At 40.3% G+C, this 19,843-nt stretch overlaps 1 protein-coding gene across 1 annotated transcript in view; it reads left to right on the forward strand.

Annotated features, from left to right (window-relative positions):
• The first annotated feature begins 19,284 nt into the window (after positions 1 to 19,284).
• LOC136857537 (leucine-rich repeat-containing protein 15) overlaps positions 19,285 to 19,843 on the forward strand; it is a 98,463-nt gene continuing 97,904 nt past the window's right edge. The window contains exon 1 of the mRNA XM_068225015.1: positions 19,285 to 19,352. The gene's annotated coding sequence lies outside the window, so the exon portion shown is untranslated. The remainder of the gene's footprint in view (positions 19,353 to 19,843) is intronic.

Here is a 19,843-nt window from a genome sequence, read left to right on the forward strand (position 1 = left end):
TTTTACTGTCGAAGTCCTAGCTGTCATAGCCCAGCACCGGGTGGGATAGAGATGATTTTTAGCAACGATAGAATACTACTGGAGATATTTCAGCGAAACTTCAAATTTCGAATATTATTAAACAAAGATAGCTTTCTGTTTTTGTTTTACACGATTTCAAAATCCGTAAACGAACGGGAAGACCGAAACCGTGAATTTACTCTCTCACAAATGTCCAAGACCAACTTTAATGTATATTTACCAACTTTAATTGAAATCTATTTCTAAAACCTTTTTCTTATGAACATTTTTCAATAGGGGAAATAATGAGAGATATTATTTTTATAACTGGGAAAACTAATGAGCATTCTTCCCATACTTCTTTAATTGTCCTTTATTAACCGTATTGTTCGGAGGCCTGGAGTTCAAATCTGGATGCCTACACCAGCCTTTGTCAGCGGAAAAACAGAGCATTGCAATTCAGTATAGTAGGCAAGTGACAACTAGGGTTATCAAGGAAAGGATGGCTTGATCGAATCAAGGAAGACATACGAGTGATCAATGTTAATAAGAAAAATGCGCAGAAATGTTGAACTTGTTACTCGAGATTACATTTAGGCGAGGCAAAGAAGAATACAGCAATAGTTGAGCAAAAGGAAGATAAATGACTGAGGCCACATTCATTGTACAAAGGAAAGAACATTCCGAAAGAACATTCCAAAATTTCTTCTATTATTAATCACAGACCAAACTGAAATGACTTTAATGGAATTAAGAAATACGTCTCCTTCCAGATGGATGCAGACCATAAAATAAATGTTCGGTTGTGATACAGCTATTTCTTCTAAAAACTGTGTAGGATATTTCTGTTCCTAGTGATAGTCTTCTTCCCTCTAAATGTATATTCGAAGAAATGAAGAAAAAATAGGAAACGAAAAGGTAGTCGGATTGTTACAAAATGTTCAGCGAACCACTGGAATTTTTGGAACAGTAATCCAATTTGACTGTACAAATATTCCACTTGGTGGGTGAAGGAACCTACTGCTTCATTTAAATGTCTGTTTTCACACAAGAAGTGGAAGTTCATCTAATGTCGGGTAGAGACATATTTTCGGTTTTATATCAACCAGTTTGGAAACTGCGGATGAATTTCCTTTGCCATCATCCACTATTGATAGAGGTAGCTTCCTACTGTGGATAAAATACCGTTTTCTCCTACCATTCTTCTACCCCAAAAGGTGATATTGCTTCTTATATTTCCAAGTAAAGAGCAAGTCTTGTATTTATAAAAACTTTTATGGGGCCGATGACAACAACAATCATCATAATCATCAGCGTGATCATTTTCATCAAAACTTTTGTGGGATTTCGTGGAACATTTGCGAGGTAGTCAGGAAAGTTGATCGTGCGCCCCTAAACAACTCAGTCTCAATGAACATTAATTATGCATTACGGTCGATCGTTTACGGGTTATTAATTTTTTACAATTTGCTTTACGTCGCATCCACACAGACAGGACTTATGGTGACGATGATATAAGAATGGACTAGGAGTGGGAATGAAACGACCGTGGCCTTAATAAGATACGCCCCAGCATTTACCTGGTGTGAAAATCGGAAAACACGGAAAACCATCTTCAAGGCTGCCGACAGTGGGGTTCGAAGTCCCTTGCCTGGCACAAACCTTGTCGAGTAGCTGTCGCCATGTTCGTGTACCAGCAGGGGTACTGCATTCTAATAAAAGACGTCCTCAAAATATCGACCATATGCGTGTTTCTACACCTGAACACACCACCTCCTTGATGGTCGGGTCGGACACGCCCGTAGCATCGTTGCACGTATTCGATGGCAACCTTGTTCCACACTCTGTACTGTAATGTCTATAACGGCATTCCCGACTAAAAATATAATCCTATGAGGCGTCTAGTATCAAAACCGGCCAAGTCACTCAAGGCATATTTTTCAATATGGACGAAAAACCTGTAGAGACAAAGCAATGATGGTCAGAAAAGATTTTCTTTCACAGTTATATCCTTAATGGTTTAATATTTAAGTTCCGCTGTTTTGAGAAATCTAACTCATAATTAACCCATCTTTTTTGTTAATTTCAATTTTGACTTGGCCGTTTTTGTTGCAATTTTGTACAATTTCACAAGGTATGAAAGTAAATCTTTCAGTTCTCCACTCGGATCAATATCCACGTTACAGCACACAATAATGACAAAATACGAGCACATCGGAAATAGGATTGCTTTGGCGCCAATGACGGTAAGAAGCCCGCGAATACGTAAATCAGTGTTGCAAACGAACAAAAAACAAAATGTTATGACTTCAAAGAATATACATTACAAGGAACGATTTTGCCTACTGGTATTATCACATTGTTGCTTAATGTAACTGTTACCGAGTTTTTGTGGTAGTTATGCTTGAAAGAAGGTGCGGGGTGGTGAACAGGTCTCAAGCTACTAAGAGTAAAATTAATTTAAAATTTAACAAGGTTATATTTTCTTTTCAAAACAAAGAAATAACAAGCATGGCAGGTACAAAGTAGCAAGTTCACAGGGTAGTTACAATATTTACAGGATTTGGGCTTCGCGCCCTGACTGCACAATGCTAGGGCAATCTGCTCAGTTTTACCCCACAGACACAAGTTTCAACAGAGGGGCAGAAAACCCCATTCATGCCTAGGAGCCCTTGCTCCAAATTACACTGAAAAGCCTCCACGAGGCATACAATACTCAATTTTCAAAAAGAGCCACTCGCTCTCAAATTTAAGCCTCTCCCAGGCCACACCAAACTCCACCTTCAAGCTGTCCTCAACGGACGTAAACACAGGGGTAAAATACCCAATCTACTGAGGTCTATTAAATGAAAAGGAGGTTAATTAAATGACCTCTAAAATAACAATTTGAGAGGAGGCGAACTTGCACTCCTAATACACTTTGATTAAGACCTACTTGGCACTAGGCCGTAAATACAAGGGCTAATCCCATACTAAAGAGGTGACTTAAAAAGAGAATAATTTGTTTTACATTAACGAAGAATAGGTTGAGAAAAATAAGTTCACCTCAAAACAATATGAGTGGGAGCTCGAGAGGGTTAGCACTCTCTATCCCAGTATGTAGCTTTAAAAGAGAATATATGAAAAGAGTAGTTACATTTAGGAAAAGGTTACATGGAGGAATGCTTCGAACCCGCCCCGAGAGTTAAACTGCTGATCTAGCAAAGAAAGAAGTTATTAATCGGCCATTACCTTGTTGTTGATCGCTGCCGAGGAAAGAGGCGCTTCCCGCCTCCTGCTATGTACTTTACACACTGAAAGATGGAACAGAAGTGGCGCAGAGACCCAAAAATCAGCAGTTTATATCCTCTCGCGGAAGGTTCTAGGCGTTAGGGGAATGAAAACACCCGCCCACAATTACTTTATTGGCTAGGGTACAGAAACATATCCAAGTTGGGGGAAGATACATCGGATTGGTCGGAAATTACTAAAAGAAATTCGGGATTGGATAAATCTAAAACAAGGGGGAAAAGAGGGGTATACAGCCAACTTAAACAATAACAGAAAGAAATTTAACAAGAAACAAACATTTGAAATAAAAATTTCTCCAACAAAATAGCTCTTTGACTCCGCACTAGGGTGCACTATTGTTGATCTTCAGTAGTGTCCTCTAGAAGAGAAAGTTCACACTTCTTACTTCAAGCGAAACAAAAACACATCAAAAATGACACAGTTCAAAAACTCAAAATTTTCCACGTGGTGACATCTTCTGAGAAGGTAAAGAATTAATAGCGTAGATAAAGTTCAGACTTCCTCCAGCAGAGGAGTTTCAACTGGCGCAATTTTTAAATTAGCGGCGTGGAGGTGTACCGCCCGGTACAGACCTCCGCCCCCCAAAAGTTCCTCCAGGGGTGACACATAAAATTGTTTGAAAACAAGGTCCAAGTTTGATGTAGATATGGAGATTAATTACCAAAAATAATTTATAAGACTTTCTTAATTTGGTTTGATTCAGTTTCAAAATTTTGTTGTTGCAGGTGAAGTACAGTCTTTATGTTTGTAGAAGTTGAGTTCTGAAGATAAACTTTTAATACTTAAAAGTGATGAAAAATTTTGCAATGTCCACCAAATATTGCTGTTGAATTCCCAAGTGTAGTCATTGCTTATCGTAACTGTCCATGTAGTTGATGTTGATGAAGTTGGATGGCCAGACCGGCCGTTGCAGCTTGCGTCCAAAGGAGGCCGCTCGGACCCCTCAAGTACCCTGAGATACCGCTCACCCGCACTATGAGGGGAGCAGTGGTGTTGAAACACGCCGCGCCCGCGGTGAAGAAATACAGGCTGCGGGCAAGTAGCAGGGCGTGCGCCGCACATTAGCCTTGGCCGGGAGGAGAGCTCCGGCTCGCCGTGCACATGTCGTCCTCGCAGGGGCCGAGGGGGCCCGTCCTCGAACCCAGTCGCGGCACAGCGCCGCGCGGCTGCGGGGGCACTGAAACATTAAAGCTAGGCGGCAGAATATTGTTGGACCATCATCTTTTTTTGAGGGCACAGTCTTGTTGGAGAGGTAGAGGGGCCAGCGGCGTGCAAATATCCATGGCATTTAATCTAATCAAGCCACAGTGTGTATTGGAGCAGGAGACGGGAGCGTGGTAATGGCCGAGGCAAGGACAGGATGGCAGTTTAACAAATCGGGGGAGGTTTCACACAAATGCTTACATATAAAACAAAATATTATAGAAGGGGCAGAATGCCTAGAAATTGAAAACTCAAAAAAAAAATATAACCTTCATATCCCCTTTCACAATAATATGAAGCAAGTTAACACAGAAATTACACCGGTTTCACCTGTGACAGGTGAACCCTAAATATCCTCTCGGTGGCTGGATTGCTTACTAACAACGTAACTGGCGTAAGAAAATCGAGAATGATACAAGGCCCATGAAATCTGGGGGCAAGCTTGCCCGCGGGAACAAAGTTCTTGACCATCACCTGGTCACCTACATTCAAAGGGGTGGGTCTCCGTCCACGATCATACCTTTCCCTAACCTTTTCATGAGATACCTTAAGATTGGCTTTAGCCTTCTTCCAAAGATCTTTAATATTATCCGGATCTATTGTCTCGGGTAGAATGTCACTCAGAGACCAGAGGTTAGAGAGCGGCGAGTTGGGAACAAATTTGAACATTAAAGAGGCTGGAGTGAATTTATGTGATTCATGAACCGCCGAATTCAAAGCAAAAGCTAACCAATGCAGGGACGTGTCCCACCTGGAATGATCTTCATGATGATAGGCAATAAGTGCGGACCTGAGATTACGATTAACCCGTTCAGCCAGAGATGGTTGAGGGTAATAAGCGGAAGTAGTTACATGAGAGATGGATAAATCAAAACAGAATTTACGAAAAAGATTTGATGTAAACGTCTTAGCGTTATCAGACACAATATATTGGCACGGACCAAAAGAAGCAAAAATAGAATTTAGGCAAGTAATGGTGGACTGAGCGGTAGCCAGCTTAGTCGGAAATAACCAAGAAAATCTGGTAAAACCATCTACGCATACAAAGATGAACTTGTTAGCATTACCCTTTGACTGGGGGAAGGGTCCTACATAATCAATGTACAGGCGTTCCATGGGGCGCGACGCTTGATGGGAAGACAAAAGGCCTACCTTGGTGGACATGGTTGGTTTACTAATCAAACAGGATTTACAAGCCTTTACTAGTTCACGGATTTCACCGTCCATACCTTTCCAAATGAAACTTTCACGAATCTTTTCACGAGTTTTAAAGATTCCAAGATGCCCCCCTAATGGGGTCTCATGATAGTACTTGAAGATCATAGGCACAAGAACAGCTTGAACGACAACCTTCATCATCTTGTCATGCCTCGAAGGGCAACATAAAACACCATTCCTCAGAACATAAGGGACAACATGTTCCCCAGAAGAAAGGGTTTCCATTATCGGAGCCAGCGTCGGATCTTCATGTTGGTATTTCTCGATATCCCTAAAAAGCATGGGAGCATCTGTTAGGATGGCATTAACACCAGATAGTATGGACTCGGGAGGTGATGAACTGTCGACCGGGTCGTGGGTCTCGACGTCGTTAGAAAACATACGACTGAGTCCATCAGCAACAACATTTTCAGTACTTCTGATATGCCTGACATCGAATTGGAAGGCAGAAATACGGATGGCCCAACGGGCTATGCGACCAGTACGACGCGGCCTACCTAAGACCCAGCTTAAGGCTTGATTATCTGTCTCCAGGTCGAATTTAACATGTTCCAGATAGAGACGGAACTTCTCTAAGGCGAATAAGACTGCCAAACCTTCGAGCTCATATATGGAATACTTGGCTTCTTGAGCCGACAATGTCCTAGATGCATAGGCGATGGGTCGCCTCCCTAGTTCAGTCTCTTGAAGAAGGACTGCAGCTACTGCTGACGACGACGCATCAGTTTGGACGATGAATTTCTTCGAGAAATCAGGCATAGCAAGTACAGGGGCATTACAGAGAGCCAATTTAAGATCTTCAAAAGCGGCTTGTTGAGAAGGTCCCCACTCGAATTTGATGCCTTTCCTACGAAGAAGGTTTAAGGGCGCCGCTCTATTAGCAAAGTTAGGAATGAACTTTCTGAAGAAATTCACCATACCAATAAACCTGGCGATGCCTTTAATGTCCTTGGGAGGTTTAAAATCACGGATGGCCTGTGTTCTAGAATGATCGATGGCTACACCATCAGGTGACACAATGTGCCCTAGGAAAGACATAGAGGGCTTAGCAAAGGCAACCTTGGACAACTTAACAGTTAACCCAGCCTTACGAAGGCGATCGAGAACTTCTCGCAGATGATCTAGATGCTCCTCAAAAGTCTCTGAAAATACGACGACATCATCCAAGTAGTGATATAAGTACTCAAATTTGATGTCGGAGAAGACCCTATCTAGTAGCCTAGTGAGTACAGCTGCTCCGGTGGGGAGCCCGAAAGGCACGCGGTTGTATTCGTATAAGTTCCAGTCCGTGGCAAACGCTGTAAGATGTTTAGACTCTTCGGCAAGGGGAATTTGATTATAGGCCTGATTCAAGTCCTAGATAGTAAAGAACTTGGCCTTACGAAACCATGAAAAACAAGAATGAAGGTCAGGAAGGGGCACAGATTGCAACACCACCTTCCGATTGAGAGCCCTATAATCAATGACAGGCCTGAAGCCCCCTTGGGGTTTCGGAACTAGAAAAATGGGCGAAGAATACGCCGACTTAGATGGCCTAATAATACAATCCTTCAACATCTGATCGATAATTTCTTTCAGAGCCTTCATTTTAGGTGGAGATAGCCTATACGGTGGAAAACGGACAGGAATCGAATCAGTGACCTCAATTTTGTATTCAATAAGGTCAGTAACACCAAGAGTATCAGAGAACACCTCTGGAAACGACTGACACAGCTTACGAATACTATCAGCCTGCTCCTCAGGTAGATGTCTAAGGTCTAACGACATCTCATCCTGGGTAGGCGAAATAGGTGAACATGATACAGAATTACACTTTAATAGAGGGATATTACAATTAGAGGCAAATTTGAAAGCGCAAGACCTACTCTGAAGATCGAGCACAAGACCAGTGTGAGAAATAAAGTCCGCTCCCAATATAATGGGGCAAGACAAGAGCTTGGCCACAAACAATTTAACTTTCCATGCGAATTTAAAAATACGAATTTTGACCAATAAGGAACCTAGAATTTCTAATGGGGATGAATTAGCCGAAACATATTGAACAGGAGATGAGACATAGTCAGGTAGTTTACAAACAGATTTCAATTTAGAATACCATTCAGCCGAAATAATCGAACAAACACTGCCTGAATCTAAGAGAGCTGTTATAGGCTCGTTATTTAGCTCAATCTTAAGAAAAGGAACAGGTGCGGGGAAATCCGCCGCGATCCTAAGACACTCTTTGGGACCTTCAAAAGATAAATTTGAAAATTGCTCGTTCCCTGAATTTACAACCTGTTTACCAGGGGCTGAGTCTCGGGAAGATGGACTAGTCGACTCAGCCGAAGCCACTAGTCACTTATTATTATTGGCATAGGTAGAATCTGCACCAGAAGTTGAGCCGGAGGGGGTGCTATTCGAGTTTGGGCAGTTCTTGGCAATATGTGAGAAAGCCCCACATTTAAAACAGCCTTGTGCTGAACCAGCTCCATTATTTGCCCTACTAGTTTTGACCAATGGACATTTATTGCGAAAATGGTCAGGCGACCCGCAAGCATAACATTTACGGGGTGTGACTGGTCGGCGAGGTGGAGGCCGAGTATTGCTAAACGAAGGAGGGGGTTCTTTTGCCACACGCAAAGAATCGGCGTACCTAACTCCTTCCGCTGAGACGGCCAACGCTTCAAGTTCAGAGAAAGTTTGCGGGCACGCCGCGAAACACAAGTATGACCTATAAGATGGTGAAATGCCTTCTACAATAGCCTGTACAATCTGATCTTCAGGAAAATGAAGGGCAAACACCCTAGTATAAAACTTAATGTCTTGTATGAAATCAGCCAAGTTCTCATCCAATCGCTGTACACGATAATAGTACTTCTGAATCAGAGAAGACCTCGCGCGGGCGGGAATAAAATTTGCAAGCAAGTGTGCATGAAAATCTTCAATAGATGACTGTTCGGCTATGGCTCTTACTATTTTGTCAGAAAGAATACCAATTGCATAAGGATAGATGATTTGCAAAATTTGACATGGAGAAAGAGAAAAAACAAGGGCATGATCCTGAAATTCAACTAGAAATCTTAAAAATGAAATTACGTCACTGGTGGTATTAACGGAAAACTTAGAGATACCTCTGAGCAACATTGCCGAGGGATGAGGCAAGCTACTAAACCCGGGTGACATAGTAGGTAAAGGTTTCAATGGCAAAGTAGTTAATTCAGAACGTACATTATTTAATGAGTTACGGCGTTCAGACTCGTCCAATGGGGCAGAGGTTGTTTGAGCAGCAATGGTTTTCCTATTGACTTCTCCCTTATGAGGCTCTTCCCCGCTACCTACATTCACCGTGACGGGTTGATCAGTTTTGGGAGGAACCTCCCCAGTTAACAATTGAGTGACCTTGCTAGATAATTCAGACATATTTTCAAGCAGCGTACTAGCTTCCTTCTTCTGAACGTCATTCAACTTTAGAGACAACAGATCGTTAACTCTATTTGAAAAATGAAACAGCCTAGCTTGCACACGCTTAATTTGATTAGGAGAAGGATCATTTTCATCAAAAAAACTAACTACAGAAGCTAGCCCAGTAATATTCTCCGTGATCGTGGAAAGAGAGTCGTCAATTTCTTTCTCTCCCAAGGTGGGGATGGAAATGGGCAAATCAAGGGACTCTCTAAGCTTATTTGTGTCTACTGCAACCGTGCCTCCAGTTTGCACATTTCTAATAGTCAATTCGTAAATCAACTCCTCCTTGCGCAAATAGTTAAGATGGAGAACATCGCGAGGGCCGGGCATGATGACAGAACAATTTTGAAAAACTCAAAAATTCCAGCAACTGAAAAAATGGTTAGGGTTCGGAACAAACAATGTTTAGCCGTCAAAAGGGGCTAAATTGAGACCCATTCAACCACGCTCTGCTACCACTTGTTACCGAGTTTTTGTGGTAGTTATGCGTGAAAGAAGGTGCGGGGTGGTGAACAGGTCTCAAGCTACTAAGAGTAAAATTAATTTAAAATTTAACAAGGTTATATTTTCTTTTCAAAACAAAGAAATAACAAGCATGGCAGGTACAAAGTAGCAAGTTCACAGGGTAGTTACAATATTTACAGGATTTGGGCTTCGCGCCCTGACTGCACAATGCTAGGGCAATCTGCTCAGTTTTACCCCACAGACACAAGTTTCAACAGAGGGGCAGAAAACCCCATTCATGCCTAGGAGCCCTTGCTCCAAATTACACTGAAAAGCCTCCACGAGGCATACAATACTCAATTTTCAAAAAGAGCCACTCGCTCTCAAATTTAAGCCTCTCCCAGGCCACACCAAACTCCACCTTCAAGCTGTCCTCAACGGACGTAAACACAGGGGTAAAATACCCAATCTACTGAGGTCTATTAAATGAAAAGGAGGTTAATTAAATGACCTCTAAAATAACAATTTGAGAGGAGGCGAACTTGCACTCCTAATACACTTTGATTAAGACCTACTTGGCACTAGGCCGTAAATACAAGGGCTAATCCCATACTAAAGAGGTGACTTAAAAAGAGAATAATTTGTTTTACATTAACGAAGAATAGGTTGAGAAAAATAAGTTCACCTCAAAACAATATGAGTGGGAGCTCGAGAGGGTTAGCACTCTCTATCCCAGTATGTAGCTTTAAAAGAGAATATATGAAAAGAGTAGTTACATTTAGGAAAAGGTTACATGGAGGAATGCTTCGAACCCGCCCCGAGAGTTAAACTGCTGATCTAGCAAAGAAAGAAGTTATTAATCGGCCATTACCTTGTTGTTGACCGCTGCCGAGGAAAGAGGCGCTTCCCGCCTCCTGCTATGTACTTTACACACTGAAAGATGGAACAGAAGTGGCGCAGAGACCCAAAAATCAGCAGTTTATATCCTCTCGCGGAAGGTTCTAGGCGTTAGGGGAATGAAAACACCCGCCCACAATTACTTTATTGACTAGGGTACAGAAACATATCCAAGTTGGGGGAAGATACATCGGATTGGTCGGAAATTACTAAAAGAAATTCGGGATTGGATAAATCTAAAACAAGGGGGAAAAGAGGGGTATACAGCCAACTTAAACAATAACAGAAATAAATTTAACAAGAAACAAACATTTGAAATAAAAATTTCTCCAACAAAATAGCTCTTTGACTCCGCACTAGGGTGCACTATTGTTGATCTTCAGTAGTGTCCTCTAGAAGAGAAAGTTCACACTTCTTACTTCAAGCGAAACAAAAACACATCAAAAATGACACAGTTCAAAAACTCAAAATTTTCCACGTGGTGACATCTTCTGAGAAGGTAAAGAATTAATAGCGTAGATAAAGTTCAGACTTCCTCCAGCAGAGGAGTTTCAACTGGCGCAATTTTTAAATTAGCGGCGTGGAGGTGTACCGCCCGGTACAGTAACAACACAAGATTCCAGACAATAATGCTGCGTCATAAAGATTGTCGCTCGTTCCTTGACTTGGCCGGTTTTGAATTCACTGGCTGCATGACTTGACCGATTCTGTTCCACGACCGAGAATTCAGTGGTCTATAACATGAAGACATGGACGATTTTTAAGCATATTCTTGTTTCACCTGATAGTGCTATTCTTCTACTTCAAATTGATAACCTTAACTCATTTTCGTAAATTTTGTGACTTGGCCGGTTTTGATACTGGACGCCTCCGAATTATCACCTCCCCTTCAGCTAATAGCATTGACAACATTTAAGAAATGTCTCGGTAAACAATTTATAGAAAATCTGGTACATGGGCGACAGCCCTAAATGCTGATTGATTGATTGATTGATTGATTGATTGATTGATTGATTGATTGATTGATTGATTGATTGATTGATTGATTGATTGATTGATTGATTGATTGATTGATTGATTGATTGATAACTAAAACAGACGTAGCTCGTAGGCTATATGATGACAGGGCCTTTGTAACTGTTTTTGTTTAGGGACGAACTACCCCCCTCCCCCCAACAACCCGAACAATCCCAACATATTTCGGAACATCCTGCACGTGAAACTGTACCCTCACCGATGTTTACGGAATTTTAGTTATACCGTGGAAATAATACGTCCATCTCGTCTGGGATAGCTATCAACTAAAGCATTGTTACTGTCATGTCTTTGAGGGTTTTTTAAAGTAAGTACACGATAAGGGTCGTGTAGAGTCGCTGTAGTCTTGCATTGCGGATTCGTAGTGTTCAGATTTCACGACTGGCAGCCTGGAAGATAGATTTTTGTTTCCTGTTTCAACACTGGGCAATTTCTGGGGCTGTACCTTAATTTGAGACATGGTTGCTATCGTCACAGTCCTGGCCCATTCCTATTCAAGTTGCACAGAACTGAGTAATTTTCAAGTTTGAAGCAATATCTTAGAAAAATATAGTGTTTAGTGATATTTACTTGTGCAGAATATCAGCTTTCTCTGTTCAAGATTTTTCATTATAATAAATATCCGGTTCCATGGCTAAATTTTTAGCGTGCTAGCCTTTGGTCCAATGGGTTCCGAGTTCAATTCCCGGCCGGGTTGGGTATTTTAACTTTAATTGGTTAATTCTTCAGGCTTGAGGATGGGTGTTTGTACTGTCTTCATTTAGAATTCATCTTCGGTGGAACTCCATCCCCACAGACGCACATGTCGCCTACAGGGCGTCCACTCAAAAGACTTGTACCAGGTCTCTCTAAGGCCACACGCCATTTTACTATTATATTAAATGTTGAATATTGTACAACTTTCCGACTGTCAACTATTTTCAGAAATATTATGAAGGAACTATTAAACTAACTTGCTGCAATTTGCTTTGCGTCGCATCGACACAGATAGGTCTTATGGCGATGATGGGATAGGAAAGGCCTAGGAAAGGAAAGGAAGCGGCCGTGGCCTTCATTAGGGTACAGCCCCAGCATTAGGCTGGAGTGAAAATCGGAAACCACGGAAAACCATCTTCAGAGCTGTCAATACTGGCGTTCGAACCCGGTACCTCCCGGATGCAAGCTCACAGCTGCTAACCTCACGGTCAACTCGCCCGGTAAAACTATTAAATATAGAACCTTTATTTGATTATGCTTGTAAGGATAATGCCATCTAGAATGCAATAATAACAGTAATAATATAATAATTTGGTGTGGCTATTACTAGCCGAGTGAAGCTCTTGTAAGGCAGACCCTCCGATGAGGGTGGGCGGCATCTACCATGTGTAGGTAACTGCGTGTTATTGTGGTGGAGGATAGTGTTATGTGTGGTGTGTGAGTTGCAGGGATGTTGGGGACAGCACAGACACCCAGCACACCAATGAAGGTTAAAATCCCCGACCTGGCCAGGAATCGAACCCGGGACCTTCTGAACCGAAGGCCAGTACGCTGACCATTCAGCCAACGAGTCGGACAATAATAACAGTACTGAGAGTTCACTTATTTATTAAAACGTCCTGGAAATATATTTATTTACTAGACCTACTTCCTCACATTAAAAATGTATTTTGAAAGTCACTACTGTTTCCTTCTACAAAGCAGAAGACGGACTGCGTTTAAAAAGCTTCAGTGGTTTTTTGTATGAAAATTAAATTATTTGTTCATTTTTCGAAGCTTTATGCAACCACACATGAACTGATATCATCACTTCAGTTGAGCACACCCTGCGTTGCCCCCCACTTGTAGAGTTACTATTTTTTAAATTCGTATATCATTCACGGCCGCATAAATTTAACAAAGCCAAAACAAAGAGCAATGATGTATCCAATTTTTTTCCATTTTTGGTATAAACTTAGCATTTTAATGATTATCTCAGTAATATCAAAAACAAATAACGTAATTTACATATCATTAAAAAGCCATTACTTTACGCGTGAAATTTTTTGTCTCTAAGGATGACTGAAATATGAGTCTCGGAAGTCAGATAGAATATTATTTATGGCAAATGTAATGGCATTTCTATTGGTGCTACTGCAGTTCGGAACATATTTTTAAATTAATAATCTTCATTCGGAAGCCTTTCTACACCTATTTTAAAATTTTCGTATTTTATTCATATAGTTGTTTGCAGTTTTTGTCCAATTTGACATGTAATGTTCCAATTGAAAGTGCTAAAGCTGCCAGTAGATGATATGTGGGTAAATACAGTGGATAATTACGGAATGCCCGAATTATTGTCTGAATGACTGTTACGTCGACCGCGCATGAGTGGAAAAATACGAAGAAGACTGTTACCCGTGTGGCCATCAAACGTACTCTATAGCAACTTCATCGAGCATGCCTTCCTTAGTCGTACTGTCCGTAACTGATGACACTGGCATCATCTAAAAATCAAAGGGAAAGCAAAGCCATGTCCATACAGTCCATGAATGCCAGCGGAGAAGTGAAGGCTTCTGCCAATCGTAAGCAGGCCGCTCTGCGGAATGTAATGGTTACCTCAACGCCGGGCCACCTTTGTGGCTTAGATGTTAACCTGGTACTCATATCTGATGCCGGCTGAGTGAATTTGAGAGACATGTGCTTCTACAGAGGTGGAAATATCGTTTCCAGCTTTTTCGTCTCCCTGGTGGAGAATATGTAACGGCATGTAAGTCTCTGGTAAGACCCCAACTGGAGTATGGTTCCAGTGTATGGGACCCTCACCAGAATTACCTGATTCAAGAACTGGAAAAAATTCAAAGAAAAGCAGTTCGATTTATTCTGGGTGATTTCCGACAAAAGAGTAGCGTTACAAAAATGTTGCAAAGTTTGGGTTGGGAAGAATTGAGAGAAAGAAGGAAAGCTGCTCGACTAAGTGGTATGTTTCGAGCTGTCAGCGAAGAGATGGCGTGGAATGACATTAGTAGACGAATAAGTTTGAGTGGCGTTTATAAAAGTAGGAAAGATCACAATATGAAGATAAATTTGGAATTCAAGAGGACAAACTGGGGCAAATATTCATTTATAGGAAAGGGAGTTAGGGATTGGAATAACTTACCAAGGGAGACGTTCAATAAATTTCCAATTTCTTTGAAATCATTTAGGAAAAGGCTAGGAAAGCAACTGATAGGGAATCTGCCACCTGAACGACTGCCCTAAATGCAGATCAAGATTGATTGATTGATTGATTGATTGATTGATTGATTGATTGATTGATTGATTGATTGATTGATTGATTGATTGATTTAATTCACGTCTTTCTGGAAGAAATGAGCATGCTCTTACGCCCTCAACTAGGCAGCCTCTCGTCATCTAGACAGTGACGGATATTCCTAAGCTATTCCTTCAAAATACGAATTTAGTTTCATTAAATGTTTGAGGAGGCTACCTATAGGTTTTCATATTTGCAATTCATACATATAATATCACGTACAACAAAGTTTTCTTCTAAAAATACTTCTGAGAACAGTTTCAAGAGATAGTAGATTATACATCGCCTAAATGTAATAAATATTGTACGACTCTAATAATAATAATTGATTTTATAAATTTTCAACTGATCTTGAGGAACAGTCTGAACGATTTGAAATGCGTAAATGCCTACGTAATGTAGTACAGAATAAATTAATGCTAACATAAAAAATTTGAAGCATTCATAATCAGTTCACTGATTATTCACAAATTGATACAACAGAAGAAACTATCTTCGACTAATAATCCTATGTGTGTCCTATTTTGCCCCTCAGAACGACAAATAATGAAAAGGAATCAACTGTTCAACAGAAATGACCGGGCATATGTTGCTTTAAGTTTAGCACAAGTGATATTTTTGAAAGAAAACTTTGTCAGATGTTTGTAAGAGTACATTTTTTCAAGAGAGAGACCGGCTCCTGTCTGAATGATCAGTATAGTCACCTTCAGTTCGGAGGGCCCTGGGTTCGATTCCTGGTGGGGTCGGAGATTTTAACCTTAACTAGTTATTTTTCCTGGTTCGGGGACTAGATATTTGTACTGTCTTCAACATTCCTGTAACTCACACACCACACATAACTAAATCCTGCACTACAAAAACACGCATTTCCCATACAAGGCAGAACCCGTCCACCTTAGAAGGACTACATCAGGCGGGCCGAACATGTCCTCGGACACTCCCGGCACTAAAAGCCATACGATAAGTAAATAAATAAATCAAGAAGGAACCACTCCAAATACGATTTGATATTCAAGGTTAATCGGGAACAATTAGTCAAGTTTTGGGTTTCATACAAGATTCCTTTCATATCAGTATCAAGTTTTATAGGCCATTTCAGTCGTGACATTAACATCTTACCAAAGGCAGGCATTTATACAAGTGAAGGTACATTTCTCCCATAGCGCACTGTCATTGCATTGTCCGGCAGTGACGTCTCAAGGGCACACTAGCCGCTAGTACCTTGGAAAGGGTAATTTCACCATTGAAACTGTGTAAAGAGTTTGAATGCAAGATTTCCCTCTTGCCAGTAGTTTATAGTCATAACATGGTCATGCTAATTATTGCAGATTTTCGGTGATGCTATAATCAGAAGCAGACAAGATTAGATTAGATTAGATTAGATTTGATTTGATTTGATTTGATTTGATTTAATTTAATTTAATTTAATTTAATTTAATTTGATTTGATTTGATTTGATTTGATTTGATTTGATTTGATTTGATTTGATTTGATTTGATTTGATTTGATTTGATTTGATTTGATTTGATTTGATTTGATTTGATTTGATTTGATTTGATTTGATTTGATTTGATTTGATTTGATTTGATTTGATTTGATTTGATTTGATTTGATTTGATTTGATTTGATTTGATTTGATTTGATTTGATTTGATTTGATTTGATTATTTATCATCAACAGATTCTCCAATTGCAGATGATATAATAAATTCAAATAAAAACAGTATTAACAGCACTTACTACTAATACTAATATTATAACTAAGCAATAAATAACAGCCTACACATATTTACAAAACACATAAGGAAGAAATGAAAACAGGAAAGTGTTTATACATTTGAAATGACCGAAGAAAGGAAGTATAACTTTTAGTTACCAAATGAACAGAACTAGATACAAAGAACACAGAAACAGGAACAGGAAAGTTAGCACGTGTACCACAAAATTCAGGGCCACTGCCGAAAAGTCCGAACCCAGTGTGTCCCTTATGCAGTCAAAGCTTATCGGTGTGTCCTGTCCGATCTACTCAGTCAGTATTTGATAAAAATTACAAAATTGAGGAGCATGGCTTTTAAAATACTGATAAATTTTCTTTCGTCATTCACCTACTGAGCTAAGCATTGGAATGTGTATCATGAAGGAATCCTCCTGTGGGTAGAGATAGCAGAATACAAACACATTATCCCCTGGCTGCCTGGCTGTTGTAAGAAGCTCTCAACTTGGCAGTGTGGGCTGGTGGCCCCGGGGTTCTAATTAAGTCTAGTACATCTTCATTTACTTGTATGAGACTCTTCACTTTAATCCTTACAATCCGACCTCTCTTGGTCAGTATTAGATTTTTTAGGCATAATTTTTTTTTCACCCCATTCGTGGCACATCTGTTCCTTTTGCCGAAACCTTCATTCTTGGAAGTAACAACTTGTGAAAATTTGACAATAGAAGCTTTTGAAATGTGGTGTTACAGAATGCTGAATGAGAGATTGGTAGATCGAATCATGAATGAAACTAAATCGAATTGGCGAGAGGAGAACGATTTGTCATAAATTTGGCCTGAAGAAGAGACAGAATGACTGGACACTGGACACATCTTAAGACACCCAGGACTTGTTCACTTAGTTTTTGAGGAGAGTGTAGGGCTCTAAGCTGGAAGAATTGTAGGGATTGATTAAGGTGATTTCCGACGAAAAAGTAGCGTTACAAAAATGTTGCAATGTTTGGGTTGGGAAGAATTGAGAGAAAGAAGAAGACCTGCTCGACTAAGTGGTATGTTCCGAGCTGTCAGCGGAGAGATGGCGTGGAATGACATTAGTAGACGAATAGGTTTGAATGGCGTTTATAAAAGTAGGAAAGATCACGATATGAAGATAAAGTTGGAATTCAAGAGGACAAACTGGGGCAAATATTCATTTATAGGAAGGGGAGTTAGGGATTGGAATAACTTACCAAGGGAGATGTTCAATAAATTTCCAATTTCTTTGAAATCATTTCGGAAAAGGCTAGGAAAGCAACAGATAGGGAATCTGCCACCTGGGCGACTGCCCTAAATGCAGATCAGTATTGATTGATTGATTGAAGGCACGAAGACGACGAACAGATTAGAGTAGATGTAGTTACGTAGAAATGAAAAGGAGGTTAGTGCAGGATAGTCAATCCCTAACTCCCCTTCCTATAAATGAATATTTGCCCCAGTTTGTCCTCTTGAATTCCAACTTTATCTTCATATTGTGATCTTTCCTACTTTTATAGACGCCATTCGAACCTATTCGTCTATTAATGTCATTCCACGCCATCTCTCCGCTGACAGCTCGGAACATACCACTTAGTCGAGCAGCTCTTCTTCTTTCTCTCAATTCTTCCCAACCCAAACATTGCAACATTTTTGTAACGCTACTCTTTTGTCGGAAATCACCCAGAACAAATCGAGCTGCTTTTCTTTGGATTTTTTCCAGTTCTTGAATCAGGTAATCCTGGTGAGGGTCCCATACACTGGAACCATACTCTAGTTGGGGTCTTACCAGAGACTTATATGCACTCTCCGTTACATCCTTACTACAACCCCTAAACACCCTCATAACCATGTGCAGAGATCGGTACCCTTTATTTACAATCCCATTTATGTGATTACCCCAGTGAAGATCTTTCCTTATATTAACACGTAGATACTTACAATGATCCCCAAAAGGAACTTTCACCCCATCAATGCAGTAATTAAAACTGAGAGGACTTTTCCTATTTGTGAAACTCACAACCTGACTTTTAGCCCCGTTTATCAACATACCATTGCCTGCTGTCCATCTCACAATATTTTCGAGGTCACGTTGCAGTTGCTCACAATCTTGTAACTTATTTATCACTCTATAGAGAATAACATCATCCGCAAAAAGCCTTACCTCCGATTCCACTCCTTTACTCATATCATTTATATATATAAGAAAACATAAAGGTCCGATAACACTGCCCTGAGGAACTCCCCTCTCAACTATTACAGGGTCAGACAAAGCTTCACCTACTCTAACTCTCTGAGATCTATTTTCTAGAAATATAGCAACCCATTCAGTCACTCTTTTGTCTAGTCCAATTGCACTCATTTTTGCCAGTAGTCTCCCATGATCCACCCTATCAAATGCTTTAGACATGTCATGACCCAAACACAAACAACAATCTATCAATAAACTAGTGTTTACACACATTTCAGACTCATTGTCCAATGTATTTGTAAGAGATATCATTCGGAAGTATGTTGAACATGCACTACTTCAAAAATAGAATGTGCTGCCGTGCAAGCACGTAAGGCGAAGAGATCATCCTGTCTCCTAGGAGAAGTAAATCAGATAGTTTGCCTTTGGCCGAACGTTCATCTGCTGGACCGCAAATAGAAGTTACTGATATCGAGGGAAGGAGGGCGCGACCTCAAAGATAGGAATGCGTGCGTTCACTCTGAGCTGACTGTCACAGTGCGAGTAAGTACTTCACAACGAACTACCAAATGTTCTCAGCTAAAGTAGTGCACCTTTGAACTGGACCTTGTGATGGACTTTCCACTGAACAGCTGAGTAAGTTATAAAAACGATTTACCACAGTTTCGCAGTCCTATTGCGTCATGTAAATCCATTTTCATTAAAAGTGCACCAAAATTCAACATTATTTCTCTGATAATTTTGACTTAAGTTGAGACAGATGGCTAAGTAGCAATTATCTGTAGGTGTAATCTGCCATACTATTAATTTGTCCCGCATCTTTACTTTATTAACATTACAGTTGAAAATCCTTTTTACATGTGTAGAGTCTAGTGCTGCTTAATTGTCTTTTTATGTAGAATAGTGTGACTACTTGTTTGAAAGAGCCGATAATCCTTTACGAGAAACCCTTTTGACACCACTCTGTTGCTTATCACAACTCTTATCTCTTGACAATATCAACGTATCAATTCAATATTTTACATATGTATTTTCTCCGAAGTATCAAAATTAAAACTTGATTGCTTTATTACAAGTATCATTATAACTTAATGTATCAAAATTCAAATTTGACAAAAGTTTTACTT

This window comes from Anabrus simplex, chromosome 1, assembly GCF_040414725.1.
Source record: "Anabrus simplex isolate iqAnaSimp1 chromosome 1, ASM4041472v1, whole genome shotgun sequence".
Lineage (NCBI taxonomy): Eukaryota > Metazoa > Arthropoda > Insecta > Orthoptera > Tettigoniidae > Anabrus > Anabrus simplex.